The 19,441-nt window shown below is 37.9% G+C and overlaps 1 protein-coding gene across 2 annotated transcripts in view; it reads right to left on the bottom strand.

The window, feature by feature from the left end:
- STAG2 (stromal antigen 2) overlaps positions 1–19,441 on the bottom strand; it is a 75,075-nt gene that overhangs the window by 54,853 nt on the left and 781 nt on the right. The window lies entirely within an intron of this gene.

Genomic DNA, 19,441 nt, shown 5'->3' with positions numbered 1-19,441 from the left:
CTGGATTGCGATATTTACAACCCTCAAACACTAGCATAAAGTAATGCCTTTAAATGGTTCCCCTTTACCAAAACAATATTCTTGTTCAAAATGGAAGCTAGTATTTGTCAAGGGAGAACAGAAAAGGAGTGCCCCGGCTGCCGGTTTAAACCAAATCTCTCACCAATTAACACATCAAGGCTCACGCACTATTATTCCCTATCCTGAAATGAAGAGAACAAATTTAAGTTTTGATACCTACTATTCCCAAAATTTACATTAAAGTAACAGACTAAATAAATATTATTTATTACTATTTATAATTAAATCACAGCCTCATTTTATATAAGCAGCAATGGTTTAAAACGTCTCCATCTCCAGCACAGCAGCAGAATGTAATCAAAGTATGACAACATGGGTGTAAGCTGTAAGTAACAAAAACAAGCAAATAAAAAAAGATTTGAACCACTGGGGTTGAAATATCATTTGATTTTCTCATGTACCACACAGCCTCTAATGTGCAACATGACATGGTACTTGTTAACAGTTCTCATCTAGGCAATATGAAGGCAAAACCCAAAAATTCTGGATGTGATTTTTCAGTTTTCTGGAGCACACAGGAGTAAAGGGGGGGAGACACAATATAAAGCACCCATCTTAAATATCTTTTTCAAGAGACTGACTGATCACTAAAAACGAGGAAGGAACTGGGAAGATGAAGAAAAATCATTTTATAGAAAAGTATATTTTGTAAAAATCTACCAACATTTCTGTCAGAAAGGCTAACAACCAGACAGAACTTAAAATGGAATGACGAGCACAGGAAAAAACCCACAGCACATTAAAGAAGTCAACAAAAACTAAATGCACTAAAGAAAGATCCTTAATAATTAGCAGGCTAGAAATCATCAATGAGAAGGGAAACACTATGTAGTGACCACGGTAAAATATTCAGTACTAATGGCTCATAATCATATTCTGTAAGCAGCAGGAGCAGAGGTGTGATGTTGCAAATGCAATAAATCCCCAAGGAAACAATGTGTCTTCAAGATGTTCTCTAGAAACTGCTTATGGTTGATTAAAGCAGCATCAATAACATGTATCTGGCTATGCACAGGCAGGTAACAGTCACCCCACACTACTAGTGAGAGAGGGGGGGAAAAAAAAAAATAATAATTGAAGACTGCATGACTTGTGTTAAACTTAGCAGTTAAAAGTCAACAAATCAAACCAGTAATATTGCAGTATTCTAGTCCCCTCAATCACATGAAAGAAGGATGCACATGTGTTTTGTCATGAGCAAACAGAACTTACTATTAAAAACATTTGTCCAGCCAATTAGCAAAGCTACCCCCTTTCAGAGGCAATATTGGTATTTGGGCATTTTTAATATGGACATAAAATCACTTGTGAAGAACAGTATTTTAAGAAATATTGAAAATACTACATTTTAATATATAAATTTCCAGTCATTTCAACCAAACGTTTCACCAACTTTTATACATGAGAAAATTTTTGACACTGGATACAGGTTACCTGTTTTCCGATAAAACAGCTTGAAACCAGAAAGAATAATGAACACCCAAAGCCTAAAGAAAACCGCAGAGCTGGAATAAAAAGTATTCATCTTCCCAGTCATTTTATAGCAAACACCATTTCTGCTATGTCTGCTCTAGTGCTACTTTCTTATGTGGGGATAAAGAAAAAGAACAGTACATCGTAACAGATGATATGTAGTTCTCAGAACTTTCTGGAGTATTACCACACAGACAGCACTCTAACAATCTCTAACAATCCATCTATCCATTCCCGTAGCAGAGGCTCCCTACATCCTGTATGATCCCTTACTGATCAGAAGGAAATAATGAGCTACACGTTTACAGCATTTTTTAAATCTCACTTTAACCTGTGACAATTGCTTGGTACTTCTGGAAGGCTTCCACAGTTCTTTCCTAATGAACTAAAAATCCTACAAGCACATGAAACACGGGCACTCAAAGTACAGATCTAGGCAGTAATTCATCAGCTGGTTTACCAATGGTTAGTAAGAAACGCTCCGTCGTGGTTCTAAAGCTACAAGCAAATAACATCCAGTGAAATCCATTTGCAGAACGTATATATGGGGGGAAATGTTGCCCACCACAAATATTTGCAAATATGTAGCCATTATTTATTTTAAAAAGACATAGCTATACCCAATGTACTCCTCTAAAACACACTATTAACCTAAGAGTTACCCTTCAGATAAGGCAAGCTTTGTGTTGTTCTCTCAAAAAGCCATGATGTTCTCAACCAATGGTATATTTTAAAATGTTGCCCACCACAAATATTTGCAAATATGTAGCCATTATTTATTTTAAAAAGACATAGCTATACCCAATGTACTCCTCTAAAACACACTATTAACCTAAGAGTTACCCTTCAGATAAGGCAAGCTTTGTGTTGTTCTCTCAAAAAGCCATGATGTTCTCAACCAATGGTGTAAGACAAGAGAAATTATTTTTTTTTTTTACAATTTAAGCTGCCAAGTTGCTAAGAATACTGTGGAATCCAAAGCATTTTTCTAGAGGCTACCTACTTGAATGTCACATGCTTTAATCATGTGAAAAAAACATTAGGAACACAGATACATACTATTTCCCCCTTACAGGCATGACTGGGCACTAGCGTAGTTCCCAGAGAAACGCCAGGACAAATGCCACTGACAAGAAATTAAGAGGATTTCTTAGAGGGATACGAGTTATAAAATAGACCTTTAAACTAGGTATATTGTACACAGAAATGCAAACATTTAAATACGGTTGGCCAAAGCATAAGGGAACTGGATGATCACCCGCTACAGTCAGCCTACCAAAGTGGTTTTGGCTACTCTAAAGAAACAACAGAAACATTATAGCACATCCCACTTTTAAGCTTCCCTCACTAAACACACCTAAACCCAATAGCAACATCACTGATACATTCTTTTAAAATTCCTCTGCTAGCTTTGCCCAAGCACAGGAGCTCCAACGCTCAGCTAACCCAAACCTAGCAAGAAACCGCACATCTAACCAGTGAGCGACACAAATACAGGGAAAACATTTTGTTCCTTCCTTTCCAGCCTTTTGCCGTAACTGGTACTAAGTGATCAAGTCTACTTCAAGATACCCTTCAAAAGCAGGGTGTTCCCTAGGCCTTCTCCAGCTTAGCAGTTTGGTTTTATTTTTTTTTTTTAAAGATCCTGCTGGAGTTTCCTACGCCTTGTCAGTGGTATTTGTTAATGTCAGGCCATTAGCCTACATCTCCCTTATTGACAACTCCCCTGTTCCTCCCTGCTACGCTGAAGACTGTTTACCTTGCAAAAAAGAACTCGCAAACATCAATGCAAGATTATTTTTTTTTAATGCAATTAACAGGGCAGCACTATCATGTCTCTCAGAGAATTCCAAAAGATAAAGGAGTTAACAGCGTTAAAAGACAGATGCTGCTCATAAATCTAAATATGTGGGGGCAGGAACGAGGGAGGAGGAAACAAATGAAAATCCATGGAAAAAGAATTACTTCAGGAAGGCAAGTGCTACCAAATTCCAATAAGAAGATTAATAATCAACCATTATGAAATGGACAGTATTATTTACCTATCATATAATTTAGTCTTTACTATGCTAAATTAGTAGTACTGACTTTTCTGCAATATCTTGTGTCTTAATTAGGCTCTCAATGAAGAGAAGTTTGGTATTCTAGTGATAATTCACAGTTATTAGAAACATTAACAAAAATATAAATTATGAATTTCATGTTGTACCTTATAAAGCTCTACAGGTAGATAATGCACACCGAGAGGTATACTCACCAATAATGTCATCATACACAGTCCACAAGGAACAACGCTCAGCGAAAGAATAACCCATCCAGTCTAAGTAACTGTATGGTATTTTCAGAATAAATAACTGTCTTATTCCAAAATTAAGTCACCAGAGGAAGAGTCTAAGCCCAGGAAAATCTAATTTACAGGACAGTCAAGAACTGCAGCGTGATACTTAAAATAACACCATCTTCCAGGTTTCTGCATAAACATCTGCCTTCTGTGCCACTAGGAGAGAAAATACACTGCGAGAGTCCTCTGTCAGCGATCCCACAACTGTTAGGACTTGGTCAGAGTAGCACCAGATCTCCCACCAGATCACCCAGTCACAAAAACTGTCACTCGACTGTGGCACACAACTACATTTCTGATAGCTGTGCACTAACACATAACGTCAGATCTGTCCTGGACAGAAGATATGGTATCATAATCAAACCTCTTTGAGAATTATAAGTTGATTTTACAAACAGGCAGAGTAAGTTAGCACCTTCCTAATATGTAGCTGTGGCATTTTTTTTATTCATTGAAAACTTAGGAGTGCTGCCAGGCCTTTCCCACAAAGGATGGGCACCAAAATATGATTGTTGTATAAATTCTAAAAACATGAACTAACTGAAGCAATACTAAAACCAGTATTGCAGACAATGAAATCCCTCACTTTATCAAAAACAGGCTGAATTTAGTATGTTATTTAAAAGAATGAATGGGGGGTGTTGTGTGTGTGCATTTCCTTCAATGCTGATTTATCATTATACTATATCATTAAAATATTCTAAACAAGTATTTTCTTACCATTTTTTGAAAATTTTGGGTTTTGGCAGTTTATATTTGTCTCACTAAACAATTTATTGCTTTCTCAAGATTTGAGGATCCAGTAACAACTCTGATGAAATCTATTTTTTTCATGTAACTTTTTTTGCAGGGCAATAAATTTTTATTGCATATCATAAAACTGTATTAATTGTTCTGATTTGCTATATCACTTCTGAACGTGACCATTGCCATACTTAAGCTTTTGTATTATGCCCAAATAGCAGTATTGTTACAGAAACATGCAACTTACCCAGTTTAACATGTCGACCTGTTTAATTCCATCATCTACATGTTCCCTGAATAAACTGCAGAATCTTTCTCCATTTTATTTGGCACATAACTTATTCCGACATTAGTCGTTTTGGAGAACCACTTAAATAGAAGTAACAATATGGTAAAATTTTAGCAGCCTGAGAACACAAATACCCCAGATTTCTAACACACTAGACTATGTTCTACTATATTGTGATACACAAGACTCAATGTACAACCCGCAACACAATGACATGTGGAGGTGAAGGGTATAAGTCTTTTGAAAAGATAACTGCCAAATGCTAAATATTCAATATAGATTTAAAACGATCATGCTCTCCAGCAGTTAAAGGTTTTACACTGTTATTATTGCATACTTATAATATAAAATTTTACACATAATTATAAAAATCCATTTTTAAAACTTAAGCACTTCCAGTAGTTGCACTTACCTCCCTATTTCACAATCTTTTGCCTTGTATATGCCTTCTCAAATTGTCATTCACCTTTAGAAAAGGAAGCTGTTCAATGGCAACTACGAGGCCTAGTACTAGTAATTTCAAATTTTTTCCCAGTATTCTTTTCAATTATCAACTGAGAGCACATTTTATACCAATTTGAACAGACTGCATTAACTATACCTATCCTCTTTTTTGCTAAATAATAAATGAAACTACAAACAATAACCCTAGTAGTTTGATAATACAATAAAATACATGGGTTGCTACTGGCGAAAGAAACAGTCCTCCTGCCCCCTTCTCCCTGCATTTACTTCTGGCCATATCTCACAGTCAAGGGCACTTGTCAGACCCTTTGTTGAGCAACAATCTATTAATTTCTTTTTGAATGAATTAGCTTACCAAGAGTTTAGTAAGTTGAGCTGGCTCGACAAAAGAGTCCTGCGGCTGGTGTAAGAAAACAGCTCTTTTCAAAATCAGTGAGACACTACAGCAGAATTGATTGACTGACAAATTATGTGAAAGGAAAAAAAGAGATGTCCATACTGTTTTGGTAGGCTACAACTGCTTTAAAAGTTGCCATACGCTGCTCCAAATCTAGCTTATCCTCTCTGCCTATAGTACTATGATGCATACTTAGCAGAGCACCCAACCACCAGTACCGAGTGTTACCCAGCCAGCTATGAAACACAGAAGCCTGGCCCCAACATGCTGCTTTTCCAATAATAAGAAAAATTCGTAACTCTGTTTCGTGGTGTCGAATCAAGCCAAGAGTTGATCAACTTTGCCTAAACTCTATATAAAATGGCAATGAAAGCAGCAGTGATGTGACAAAAATCGAAAAACGTTACATCCCTCCTGAACAAAGAACTACTAGCTCGTTTTAACAAGTACAGCCAAGAGAGGACTCATTTAGGTTCTATAATCCATTACTATTACAATGATTCTTCAGCATATCAGACACGATTAGCATCTGCCATTACTCTATAGAAAGCCAGGACTACCTTTATTCAATCACAGACAGCACTCTCCACCGAGTAGTTTAATACTGTAAGAGGATGTAATGAAAACTAGTTCTATTTCTAATGATTTTCTTCATTGATCTGTGTAGCTTCTAAAAACCATGCTATTACCAGAAAACAAACAAAAAGAACTTTTTTGCTATGTTCATACCCAAGTTGTTTTGACTAATATTTTGTCAGATGCTAATCAAATAGAAATAGTTTTATTCATTTTTAACTAGGATCAGAAGAATTCTTAGAACAGCACTTTTCTTAAAAAGCTAGCTCCATTTTAGACACTTAGTGTAAGGTTAGAAGTCAGAGAGACATTAAATGTCTAAAGCTACTGAATTTTACAACAAACAAAACTCATTAACTAAAACTCAACAGCAAATTAATACATAACAACCACTTTAAAATTGGTGAACTGATCAAAGACAAAACGTAACAGGAAGTAAATATTAGACTCTCTTCTGTAGGCTTTTTCTCCCTGAAATTTACAATCAGCTTTTAACGTGTTACAAACTTGCTTACAGACTAATAAAATTTTGTTCCAAAAATTCTGCAAACCATATATTCCTAGAGACCACACATTATTGTCAGACTGATTTTTTTTACATTTTTTTTTTTCCTCTTTCAACTCTCTGCTAAAAGTTGAAGACCTATATGCCCTATCCACTACTTCATTTTCTTTAGTGTTCTCTCAGCGTCTCCAAGATGCAACACAACATCACAAAGTAGCCCGGCCAGTCCTGGTGCAGAAAACAAGAGAGCTGGTTTTAGCACAGTACTCCACCTGCACTAAGATGGCACTTCTTCCTATTAGCCCATACTGTTTCCCGCATGCAATTTAAGATGTAGACTTGTTCTTGCAAATTTTCATGTTTAACTCCCTTAGGAAACGTTGGAATGACAAAATCTTGAAGCTTAAGTCAGAACTGCTGAAGTCTCTCTTTGAAAGGATCCCTAACATGAAAACATATCCAATCCAGTTTGCACAAGACAAATATTTATAAACTCATGCATATTACAGATGTAAAGTACCTGAAGAAAAGAATATTTTACAATCTCTTCAAAAGAAAAACAAGCAGTAGAAAAAAACAAACTAACGCATACAGCTACATAACCTTCCGTAAAAGCTGCCACTCAAAAGGGGCATTTTTATGAATTATAAATCTGTTTTAAATCCATATGCTGATTTTTCAGACACCGCTGCAGCAGAACACTTCCATACAACGCACTAGTCGTCTACAGTTGATCAACAGCATAGACAGAACCCAACATAATAGTAATTTTCAAAGTAGAGTATGGGATCCTTCTAAAAATGTACATAGCTACTTTGGGTTTGGTGTTGTGAGAACCTTACTGTAACCAAAACACTAACAGCTTAATGAATTTGTCATACCAGTTATATTTAATAAATATCAGTTAACTGAAAATTACCATTTATAATGCCAGAACACAGATAGGAAAAACCTCGGTAACTTTTTAGTACAGGTATACAGTAAGCAATGAAAATAATTTTTAACATAAGATTATGTTCTTAGATGAATGGCAGACAGCTCTTAAGCAAGCTCAGAATGAACATTATTCTCACAGCATTACGTGTTATGAATACGCTACGGCTCCCCAGACTGGAAAAAGCAGAAACAAAAACTAGCACAGAAAACCTTGAAATATCACACAAGAAATGAACGAAATGCCATTCTTTCAAGCAGTCAGCATCCTACAAGGCACGGACCTCCTGAAGAGTAGCACTATGCTCTATTCATAACTTTTTTCTACGCCACACTAAGCCAGAAGAGTAGAGTGACAAAAATGGTATGTTAATAAGATGATAAAGATTATTCTTAACTACACTAGTTACAGCATTTCATTCTTCCAACATCAAGAAAGGTAAGGGTCATAACTGGCTGTTACTGATTTATACTGACAGAAATTGGTCTCAAATGTTAAATACAGATTAGTTAATATTTGCAGAAGACTTTGAACATACAAAATGCTATGTAAGTAGCAAGTATTAAGTCTTCCCACACACTCGTTTTGGCATGCCTCCAAGCAGGGAAGTCCCACAGAAACATTTCAACAGCGGTAAGGAGAAACTGAGAGCGCTCAGGCAATCACAGCAATATTCACAACAGCTTCCTAAGGAGCACCTGCGAAAGCGGGGAGAACCAGTGCCCACTGGGCACGCTCGCCGCCTTCTGCAAATTCAACACTCAAAAAGTAACTCCTGTTCCAACATGGCTGGTATCAATGGATACTGAACAACCCCAATCTCTATAATCCTCTCTACAACCTAAAATAATCTACAGAACTCCAAAAATTTTGTACATGTGGCTTTCCTGTTTTTGAGGATTTCTGACCAGGCTACAACTTCACAAAGCAAAAATCACAGCCTACAGTGTAGCTGTCAGTTTGATTATTCACATAGAAGCTTATTTTCAACAAATCATAGCTTCTGCCTAGAGCACACCAGTTTCCCCAGATTAAATTCTAAAGTGGTAAAGAATTAAACCATTAATCACTATGCAATAGTTTCTGATCAATCAACAGTAAAGCTTTCCCCGAACACCTAAAGAAGAAAGCTGGCATCATCTTAGCTAGTTAAAAAAAAAATATATATATATATAAAAAATTAGAGGATTTCACATTGTAAAAAAACACTTCCAAGAGCAAAAGAAAACAAAAATGCTCTGAACTGAGCTTAAAGTGAGGTAGAGAGGAGAGGCAGGCAACATCTTCAGGCATTATTTGGTCTATTCCTCAGTCGCTCTGAAGGACAAAAATTAATATTTTATGAGATTAAAAAAGGGTAAGTCTGGTTTAATTATCAGGTACTCTCAGAGATGAGACCTGTAGCCTCAGCGTGCCCCAAAAAACTCAGAAGCTAGGAAGGAGATGAGATAGGACTTAAGATCATTGCCCAGGATGGCCCCCAGTCCATAAAAAGGCCAAAGACAGACCTCACGTTTAGAACTGGCACTGCAGCTTCCATGAACCACAGAAAACTCAAGAGTGCAAAGGCTCATAATAAGATCTAACCACAGGGGCTGGTAAGCATCCAACTGAAGAACTGAAGGAGGAGGTCTATCATGGTTTTGACAACAGCATCTGATTAACCATGCTAAGGCTGGAAGAAAATCTTCAGGGGTGGAAACTCTTCTATACCCATTCCTAAATCTCTTACCCCTTCTGTCTCATTCCAGGTAACACCTGCACGACTTCTAACCAGCACATAGACTGAAACCAAAGAAAGATGTACATGATTTTCCTGTCTGCATAAATTAATGCAAATCAACAGCAGTCCTGAATTTCCTAGCAGAGCCCTAATTGATCTATGACAAACTATGTAACATTTCAGAAGTTAAGAAACAAAACAAAACCAAACCAAAAATCAGAGATCGCTACAAAGATTAGAGGACCACTTTTGGAGCTGGCATATGGCCCAAATGGTCTTTAAGAGTAACATCAGGTAGAGAAGTACCAGACAACAGCAGGAATAAAATTTTAATTTTCCTGGTCCTACAGTTAGGGAAAACACTGCCGCTACTGACCAGGCAATCAATATCACGCTTCAGCTACTGCAAGGGGAAGTTCCCCTCAATTCTGTAATCTCACTGGCCTAAAGCTCCTGTGGCTTTTTCCAGGACAGGTGCAGGAGCAGCACCCATTGGACTCCACAGAGATTTATCCCACAGAAAACTACGCTTCTTCACAGTTTAGGTCTTTAAACCAGTTCACTTGTGGGGTTCAAATGGGCAGAAAACACCAGGCACAAAGCAAACAACAGAAGCATGTGGTGAGAACACAGCCACAGGACTACCCTACTAGTGGCAACTAGCCACTGAACTGGCATTGTTACATCATGAGAGCACATCTTCAGTAGCTCCAAGGGAACACCTATGGAAGGAAGACAATTTATGAAAGAGGGAGGAAACTCTGCACAGGTGGCAAGGCACTGGAACAGGATGCACAGAGAGGCTGCAGATGCCTCACCCTGGAGTGTACAAGGCCAGGCTGGATGGAGCTTTGAGCAACCTGATCTAGTGGAAGGTGTCTCTACCCATGGCACTGGGGCTGGAACTAGATGATCTTTAAGGTCCCTTCCAACCCAAACCATTCTAGGATTCTATGTGGAGTTCAAAAATTACTTCCATTTACATAACTGCCCAATTTGGTTCTTTCACATCAGTTAAGTAACTAGTCTCTCCACCAACTACCCTCATAGTAAAAAACCAATGTTCCATTTTCAGATGATTGCCATCTTGGTTTCTCTCCTCCAGATCTCCTCACAAAAGGCTTTAATGATTAATTTTTCAATTCTTAACTTTATCAAACATTTAGACAAACATTTACACTTTCCACATCTGACAGGACAACATATTCCAAGATGAAGATTTTACATAAAAGCAGTTATTTATACTTTATGTAGCCAGTAACTCAATGCCAACATGTTCCACACAGAAGATACTTCTGAAATGGTTCTAGTAAGCATCAACATATTCTTACACTACCCCATCTTTCCCACCTTCCTTGATATACTTTCCTTCATCCTAGTAATCCTATTTCATCTTTTAGGATGTTTAATTCCTTATACACTGTCAAATACTTCACTTACTGTAAAGGAACTGAAAAACTTCAGTAAGTTTCTTAAATCCCCAAGCTACCAAGAATGGGGACTCAATCTTGCATCCAAAAGAACTGTTCAAATTTTTCCATACGTCTCCTCACTGAAGAGAGGGGAAGACTAAGCCCATTTGTAGGATTACACAAGAACGCATAAATCCTCTCCGTAAACAAAACTTCCCTAACCAGTTTTCAATGCAAGGTATGTTTCACATAGTTTATACCCCCTTGGCAAAAAAAAGGAAAAAAACTTGAGAATTCAGTTTTCCTGAGATTGTCACTGCTTTGGGGGGTGAATATGAAGAATCTTAATACCTGATTTACTTCATATGAAGACGATGACTTACCGTATTTTCTTGTATCCAGTGTTATTGAACTGAAAGTTTCTAAATTTTTTTTTCAACATTTTTCTATCATACCAACATAATACAACTGTGTCTTGCCACCTTCAAAAATTTTTGCTCAGCAGTAACTGCTCTGAGGCACAAATACACTCTCTTCTAAGTACACAACTTTATTAACTTTCATAAAACTGCTGCATTGCTGAATAGAAATTGAGCAGCATAACCAAAAAGACAATGCAATGCAGCAAGAGAAATAAAATGCCTAAAGGCTGATTTTTCTGATTAGTTTTATACGGTCAAGCCACAGGTCTTCTGGTTTACAAAGTCTGTTCTGCTTCACAGTAGAGCAGCAATATAGCATACACACATTGCCACATCAGCAACACTTTTTAATTCATAAACATTTTAAAAAATAAAAAATTACCAACAGAAATGCATCAGTCTTGAAAATACAGCTTGACAAAGTCAAATGGAAGCCCACTTAATAAAACAAGAGCAGCTTAAACAAGACAAAAATGTAATCCAGAAGCACATCCGAAAAAACCCCAAACATTTTTCCATTATCATTGAAATATTTGACTTAATAAACCATTTCTACATTTGGTAAATCAATATGCAAAAAGACAGTTTCAACTTTTTCTGGCCAGTTGTTTATTAGGCAAGTAAGGACAAACCTATACCACAGATGCAAGAGAGATACTTGTGCAGCTTTCCTTCTGGTTACCATAGTTTCAAATTAACTGTACATTTCTAGAAATAATACTTATGAGAAGGAATAAAAATATCACCACTTGAATATGAAAACTGCAAGAAGAATCGTTTTGATCGGTGTACAAATGACACTAAAATGAACAGGTAAATGCTTCGGAAAGGAAGTTTTATTTGCAAGACCTTGTCATAGACACAGTAGTAAAGCCTGAGCATGGACAGCAGGAGAAGAATAAAGACAGCAAATGTGACCAGAAGGAAGAGCAAAGTAGGCATCAAAAAAAAAGCCATTCTGCAGCCATTTATTCCCCTCTCTCTCTTTTTCAATTATTTCCAATAAAAACCACAATCAGCTTTAAACCAGATTGTGAGCTTCTCAAGCCTCTATCATCAAGGAATGCTTTCCGAACAAATAACAGAGGGTGGTAGGGCATGAATGGTCATAGGAATTTAAGATGACTTTAAGACCTGAAATAAAAGTAGATCTTCCAGTAAGAATAGGTCCAATAGGTAACAGCATAATCTCCAGAGAGACTTTGGAAACTCCATCCTCTGAGAGATTCAAAATTTGACTGGACAAATTCCTGAGCAACCTAGTCTAACTGGACAAGCTCTAAGCAGGAGGTTGGACCAGACCTTCAGATGGCCTTTCCCTCCTGTACAGTTCTGACCTAGAACACAATTTTTTCATTGCAGCATTACTCCTAGGAAGCATCTGCCCACCCACAATGCAAAGCTTAATTTTATTTGGAGTTAAAAGAAAGTATTTTGGATATAGTTTTCAAACAGGTACAGAGAGCAATGATAAAAATAAAACAGTATATAGCAGCACACAAACTCGAACTTTCCTGTAAGAATATAGTTCCCATCCCAAAATAGTACAAAATCCCCATATTTAAAAAATACTTATGTTATTAATCTTAAATTATGAATGTCACAGTCTTTCCTTTTCAACTCTATTTAAATTGTATTCTTTACGCTAAATCAAGATGCAATAGTCCATATCAATTCTATTTCCGATTTGTCTTCTGCAAGCGTAACACTGCCATATGTAGACTGCTGCCACTGGTCATTCTCGTTTTAAAAAAAAAAGTCTTTATCAAGTTTCCCCTGTTTTCTCACTTGGAAAAACATCATAATTAATCACTTCTCTGTTTCTAAGAAGATCAGAAGTGAAATGAAAATGGTCAGGATGTACCGTCTTATTACTCAAATTAAATTAGTTGGCCACTAAATCTGTAACTATAAAAAATATCTTATTCCAGGACTGATGTCATATAAAATCACCTTCAAACTAAAAATTAGATACTTCAGATACATGCTATATTAATTAAAAGATTGTGCTCCTAGTATTTACTGCTTACATATTTATTTATTTTTAGAAACTTCAGTTATCTGTATATTCAATGTATTATCCTACCCATAGTAAGACAATAAGTAACATATAAAAAAAAATACAGATCTTCAATATTCACACCACTACTCCACACAAACTCTTCCCATACTGAACACCTCTTGCTGGAAGATTACACTCTGACAAATAAAGCCAGCCAGTTATATTACTTGCATGTTAACTGCTTATTAAGACTTCATATGGTCCAAATTTCCAGAGTTTATCCTTCTTAAGGGATGAACCGGGACTTTTACCTAAAGGAATAACAGGTAATTGCATGAATGACAGAAAAGCTTTATCTTGAACAGCTTATTTTTCTTTGCAAACAAAGTAAAAGTCAATCTTTTTTTTCCCCAGATGATATGCTGCAGGGATGATATTATTTCACAAAACTTAGGTTGAAATACTACATTAAATAAAAAAAATGCAACTCAGCCATAACCAACAACAGCAACACTACCTCCAAATCAAAAATATTCATCTCTTCCTAGGCAGATCGCATGTATTAAACAACAAAAACACAACTGCATTAAGTCCTCTTTGCTATGTGACTACATGTATTACATCACCACATCCTCCAGGAAGCATCACATTGAAAAGGGTACACACTAAGTGATGCCTGTCACTCCTGGGAGCGGGGTACGACTGGAGAAGGGAGAAACTCAAGGGAAGCCTACAGGTAAGGTTAGTTGTCCTGTAGATCACCCACAGCTCATTCACTGGCCAGAAGTTGAGCAGCATTTCACCAAACCTTGGCACCAACTCGAAGCCAATTTTGGAATGCAATCCCAACTAAACAAAACATGCATTCCTAAGGTTTGTTGTTTCTTTTTTAAGTGGCCAGTAGTTTCGGAAATGTTTTGTGCTTTCTGAAATGTCAGTATATTTTATTTCTTTTCATTATTTTGCTAATAGAGCGCCCTGAAATTTGGACTCCAGTTATAATTCTTCTTATCAATCTAGACCACTGCAGACATATGTATTACATGGCATTATGCACCATTTGAGACCTTTTTTGAAATAAAGGGAGAAGTCATTGGCTTGCCCTATCAACCCTAGAACAGAAGCAAAACTACTTTCCTAAGAGCCACATAGATGCTCTAAGAAAAAAAACTGCTGTAGAAAACTAATATTCTTCCACTGATTTCCAGTGCCATACATATTCCCTTGCTCCAATTCAATGACTAACCTTTACTGAAATAAAAGCATAGAAAAGTAAAATGCATAGAAGGCTGGGTAAGGGCAGGACTAATAAGCCAGACTCAGAATCATAAGAAAATAAGACATTCATCTACCTAAGGAAAAGAAAAAACACAACAAAATAAACCCCAAACAACCAACCACCAACACATGCTCTCATCTCTAGATACTTGGTTTTGGGTGGGTCTTGTGATTAACTTACCAATCAGATCACAATCTATCCTCCCAAAACATACCAATCTTCTTACATCTACTGACTCTTCTGATATTCTTTTCCAAAAATAAGCCCTCCAGAGGGGGAAGTTATAGCTAGTTACATAATCAAAAAAAAAAAGTGTACAGAATAGACAACAATAAAGTACACAACTGGACATAAAGCATGTACTTGGATAAAGCAGTTACATGACAGCTAACTTAATTTCCCTCTGAAGTCACAGTAAGAGAAGAGGCAACTGCATACAAATGCAGTTCTATACGTCCTTCATTTCTGACTCAAATTGGGATAAAGAAGTTTAAAAACAGACTGTACCTGTGCTCCTCCATGCAACTCTGCAGCCAGTGAAGGCTACGAAAAGCTAATTGTCACACCAAAGTCAAGGGAGTTCCTTGGGTGATCAAATTTTCCCACATCCCCATCTTTAAAAATTGGGTGCCAGATCTGTGCTCGGATCTGACTGGTTGAGGGGAAAATGTTTGTGAGATGAAAGTTATGTCTTGCTCTCCCTTCTTCTCTACTCAAGATCCCACAGTTCTGAGATTTTCTTAATAGTCCAACACTTGGAGATACAGAAATTCTAATAGGGATATAGTATACCGTGAAATATTGCAATGACATAACCCATCAAATTTAGAACTCTGACCTAGTCTTAGTGATCCCAGCCACCAAACTGAAGGATTAAGAAAACACAGGTTTGGCGTTGATACCTGAACTGTGAAACACCTTCCTCAAGACAGAAGCCAGTCAGACAACAGCCCCTCAAGCTTTCCAACTCGAACAAGTCAGCATTAGCCCTACGTTTGTCTGTGGGGATCTACAGAAGTTTCCCTTACTTTGTATTTACTCTTAAAAAAAAATAAAAAATACAAGTCCAACTTCACCAGACTCTTAAGAATTGCAACATGAGAAAAGTTAAATAAATTCCAATTAAAACAACATATGATTAAAAGTACATTTTTGATCTCCAACTCTCAACAGAAGTTTTCAATGTGTCACTCATAAGTAAATAACTGACCTTGGTTAAAAGTCCCATCAGATTTCAAGGCTTAGCCTTACTTAAACCACAAAGACACACAACTTTTTAAAAGCAATTTTTCTCCCCCAATATTTTTAGCCAACTGAAGGCACTGGACTAATCTTCAAACATGAAATCTGTTCACGGAATGGTGGAAGAGCTTAATTGGTTTACTCCAGAAAGCAGTCTTTCAGAAAAAACAAATGCTAGACCTTCAGTTATGCTGATGTAATACTGCAAAGGTTACCCAAAGGTTCTCCCTTCCAAATTTCCTTTACCAAAACAGAACCCCGGGTCTCCCTCCCCTGACCGACCTCCAAGCCTGCCTTCCCCACAAGACCCTCCGCCACCTCCCCAGCGCCCTCTGGGGTGCAGGGGCGGCCGGTGCAACCCAGCGACCCCAGGCCATGTTGAACCGCCACCGAACAGGCGGATCCACATCTTCCTCCAGAAGGAGCCCAAACCTGAGCAGACTGTAGCGAGGAACTCGGCGCACTAGGAACTCCTTCCTAACAGAGGGACTCTCCTATCTTAAGCAGGACATTTTAGCTGCCTGTAGCCCCACATAGTTCCGTGTCTGTCCATAGCCAACAGGACCCAAGGGTCAGAAGGCAGGAAGAGGAGCAGAGCAGATCAAACCACAGGACTCCCAGGGCCACTGATAGAAGACCTATGGGACCATGAAGAATTCCCATTTTTACTTACCCGTTAAAAGTGGAGGTGATCTGAAACACTGGACGGCACTTAATCTAAACCAATGCAATAAGCCTAAACATCACCACTGAAGTTTTAGTGATGCATGTGGAAAAGAGCTCTTGCTTCCTATTTTCCAACCTAAAACTCTAATTCCCTGCTCACTCCAGTTTCCCAAGGACTAAGTTATCACTTCATTCTCTCTTCTTTGTAAATGATCCTCATATAAAGAAGCTGAAGTTTTCCGAATGCGAATGTTTTAAATGATACTGAGAAAGTGAGCAGAGCTTATTTAAGGATATTAAACTGATATGTTGATGGCTGCTATCAATCACTTCTCTCCATTACAAGACAATTACTGAAGCAAATGAAGCTCTTGGAAATTCCAGCATCGAGCTGACAGAGATACACATAATCTACAACACGTTTCTCTTCTAGTACGTTTTCTTATATCGTCACACACACAAAAAACCCCACAAAACAAAAACCAACAAAACCCCAAACCCACCACCAAAACCCAACAGTACAATTTTAGAAAATCACACCTACAATATTCTCCTAAGTTTTCAAATTAATCAGAGAAGAAATGGTCACACTGTAGGCAGAGATCACACTGAGTTCAAAACGTCATCTCATTTGACAAAACACAGCATTCCAGTAACACAAGAAGCATAAATAACCACCAGAAACATTTGCTTGCTTTTGGAGATTCATTTGGTGAAAATAAGCAACCAAAGCATTTAAGGTTTCTGTAAAACATACAACCTGTTTATGCTGGCACACAACCTCCAGAAAACCTAATCTCTCCTATAATATTTGCCTGCAGCAAAACAACCGAGACAGTAACACCACAAATGAAAATGACAAATGAGGACTCTCAAATCATTCTAAATTTGAACCATAAGTGACAAAGAGCAATCTAATTAAAAAAAGTTCATAACGCTCTGATGTGCTAACATTATTTCATGATTTCACTAAGTCTAATGTAGCTGCTCCCACCAACAAGAGCACGCACACTTTCAAGTGGTTTGTTGCCTGCAGCTATTTTCTACAGGAGACTGTAGTAGCATGTAATATTCAAGAGAAGCTGTCTACATTACTTTTTTTAAAAATAATTCAGTTGCTGCTCATAAGTTATACTGAAACAAAGTGAAATATAAGAGATCATTTAACTGACAATTCTATTTACACTCCTTCCAAGTGGAAATTATTTCATTCTGCAAATTTATGCTTTTAAAGACTTTTAACATGTAAAGCTGGAATGCGATACATTTAAGGAATCTGAGTTAGATTAATGACCACCTACTTCAATACTCCTATTTTAAAAATGGAATGCCCTTCAAGTAGCACAATGCATTTTTAAACCAAATATTTTAATAAGCCATGAGCCTACTAATTCTTTTGTAATTTCACAGAACTCATTTTTTTTTAGATATATTAAAGTATCACAGCACCATTAATTTGAACCAACTTAGTCAAACCCATAATTTCAGCTTTTGGTTTCACATCAAAACATTATGTCAAAAGAAAAGATCTGTACATAAATTTTAACCAGTCTTCTGAAATACAAGTTTAACAAACCCTTACACTGGTTATTGACTTGACTTAGTATGATCTTCCTGAAACTGTGAATGGATGTAAGAGCTCCTAAAACATAACTCTGGCCTAAATACATAACTTGGGAGATAGGCAAGCACTAGGAAAATTAAAGAGTCTCTCCCATCTCTCAGGTTCATGCCTGTTTTTTTTTTTGTTTGAATTTAAGCTTATAAAACATCCAAGGTTATATTTACCAAAGTTAACTAACACTAAAAAATAGCAACAGAAATTCATGGATTTCTTTCACAGGTTGCATAAAACCCACCTGTAGATGACACCATAAAACATCAGTGGTTTAGGTAAAAAGGACTGCCATGAGCCCCATCGGTTACAGAGTAAGATCTGTTAGAAATAGGAATTAATTCACATTTTTCTCCTTTGTATAACTTTGAAGATTTCTTTAGTGTTGTCTTTGTTTAATTAACCAGAACTGCATGGGGATTCCACCCCATCCAGTCCCAGTGCCGAAAGCCACAAAAAGGACAAGGTTTATGCTACCAGCATGGCGGCTGCCTTCTCACACCCTGTTTCATTTGGTAACGAAACTGTTATCGTGGCGATATGGGAAAAGCAGCAGTCTCACCCGGCAAAGAGCCCCACAGGAGATCTGTGGCACCGTGATTCTGCAACTGATTACTACCAAGATTTATCCACAAAATTCAGAGTTGGGGATAATGAGGAAGTGATACCATGAAGGCAGAGATTAATGTCTGTCAATTGCACAATCACTCGTGGTATTTATTTACCTGCACATAACCAGCCAGCCTACACGTGGGTATTTTGTGAGCCCTGGACAGTTCAATACCAGATGAACACTCCAGGAATAATAAGTATGCGAGTAAGTTCTGGCTTTAGGAAAGTGAGAAGGGGAAAAAGTTGTTTCAAATGGCCAAGCATTATAAACGAGAAAAGTCTTCGGTCACAAATTGAGACTGAATTGCCAAGAGTTAACCGTGAGACCTATGTTTGGGGAACGTCTTACTGTAGGGAACGCTAGAAACTCGAGTTTCTGGTCATTAAAACCAGAATTGAACACAACTCCCAGACAGCGTAAAACCGGTCGTACGAGGGCTTCGAGGGAAGCCATCCAAAGCGCGTCTCCCTCTCCTCCCTTCCGCCAAACCCCCCGGCGCGGAGCAGACGCGGAGCACACGGGGTGACCTTTCCGAAACAGCCGCGCTCCCAAGGCGCCCCGGGCAGTGCCCGCCCCGCGCCGCCGCCGGTACCGAACCCCCGGCCGGGCCGCGGAAGGAAGAACCCGCCGCCGCCGCCTCCTCCCGCCCGGGCGCGGGCCAA

The sequence above is a fragment of the Calidris pugnax genome, unplaced genomic scaffold (assembly GCF_001431845.1).
Source record: "Calidris pugnax isolate Ruff unplaced genomic scaffold, ASM143184v1 scaffold38, whole genome shotgun sequence".
In the NCBI taxonomy this organism is placed as follows: domain Eukaryota; kingdom Metazoa; phylum Chordata; class Aves; order Charadriiformes; family Scolopacidae; genus Calidris; species Calidris pugnax.
This window is presented reverse-complemented; position numbering and strand designations above follow the sequence as displayed.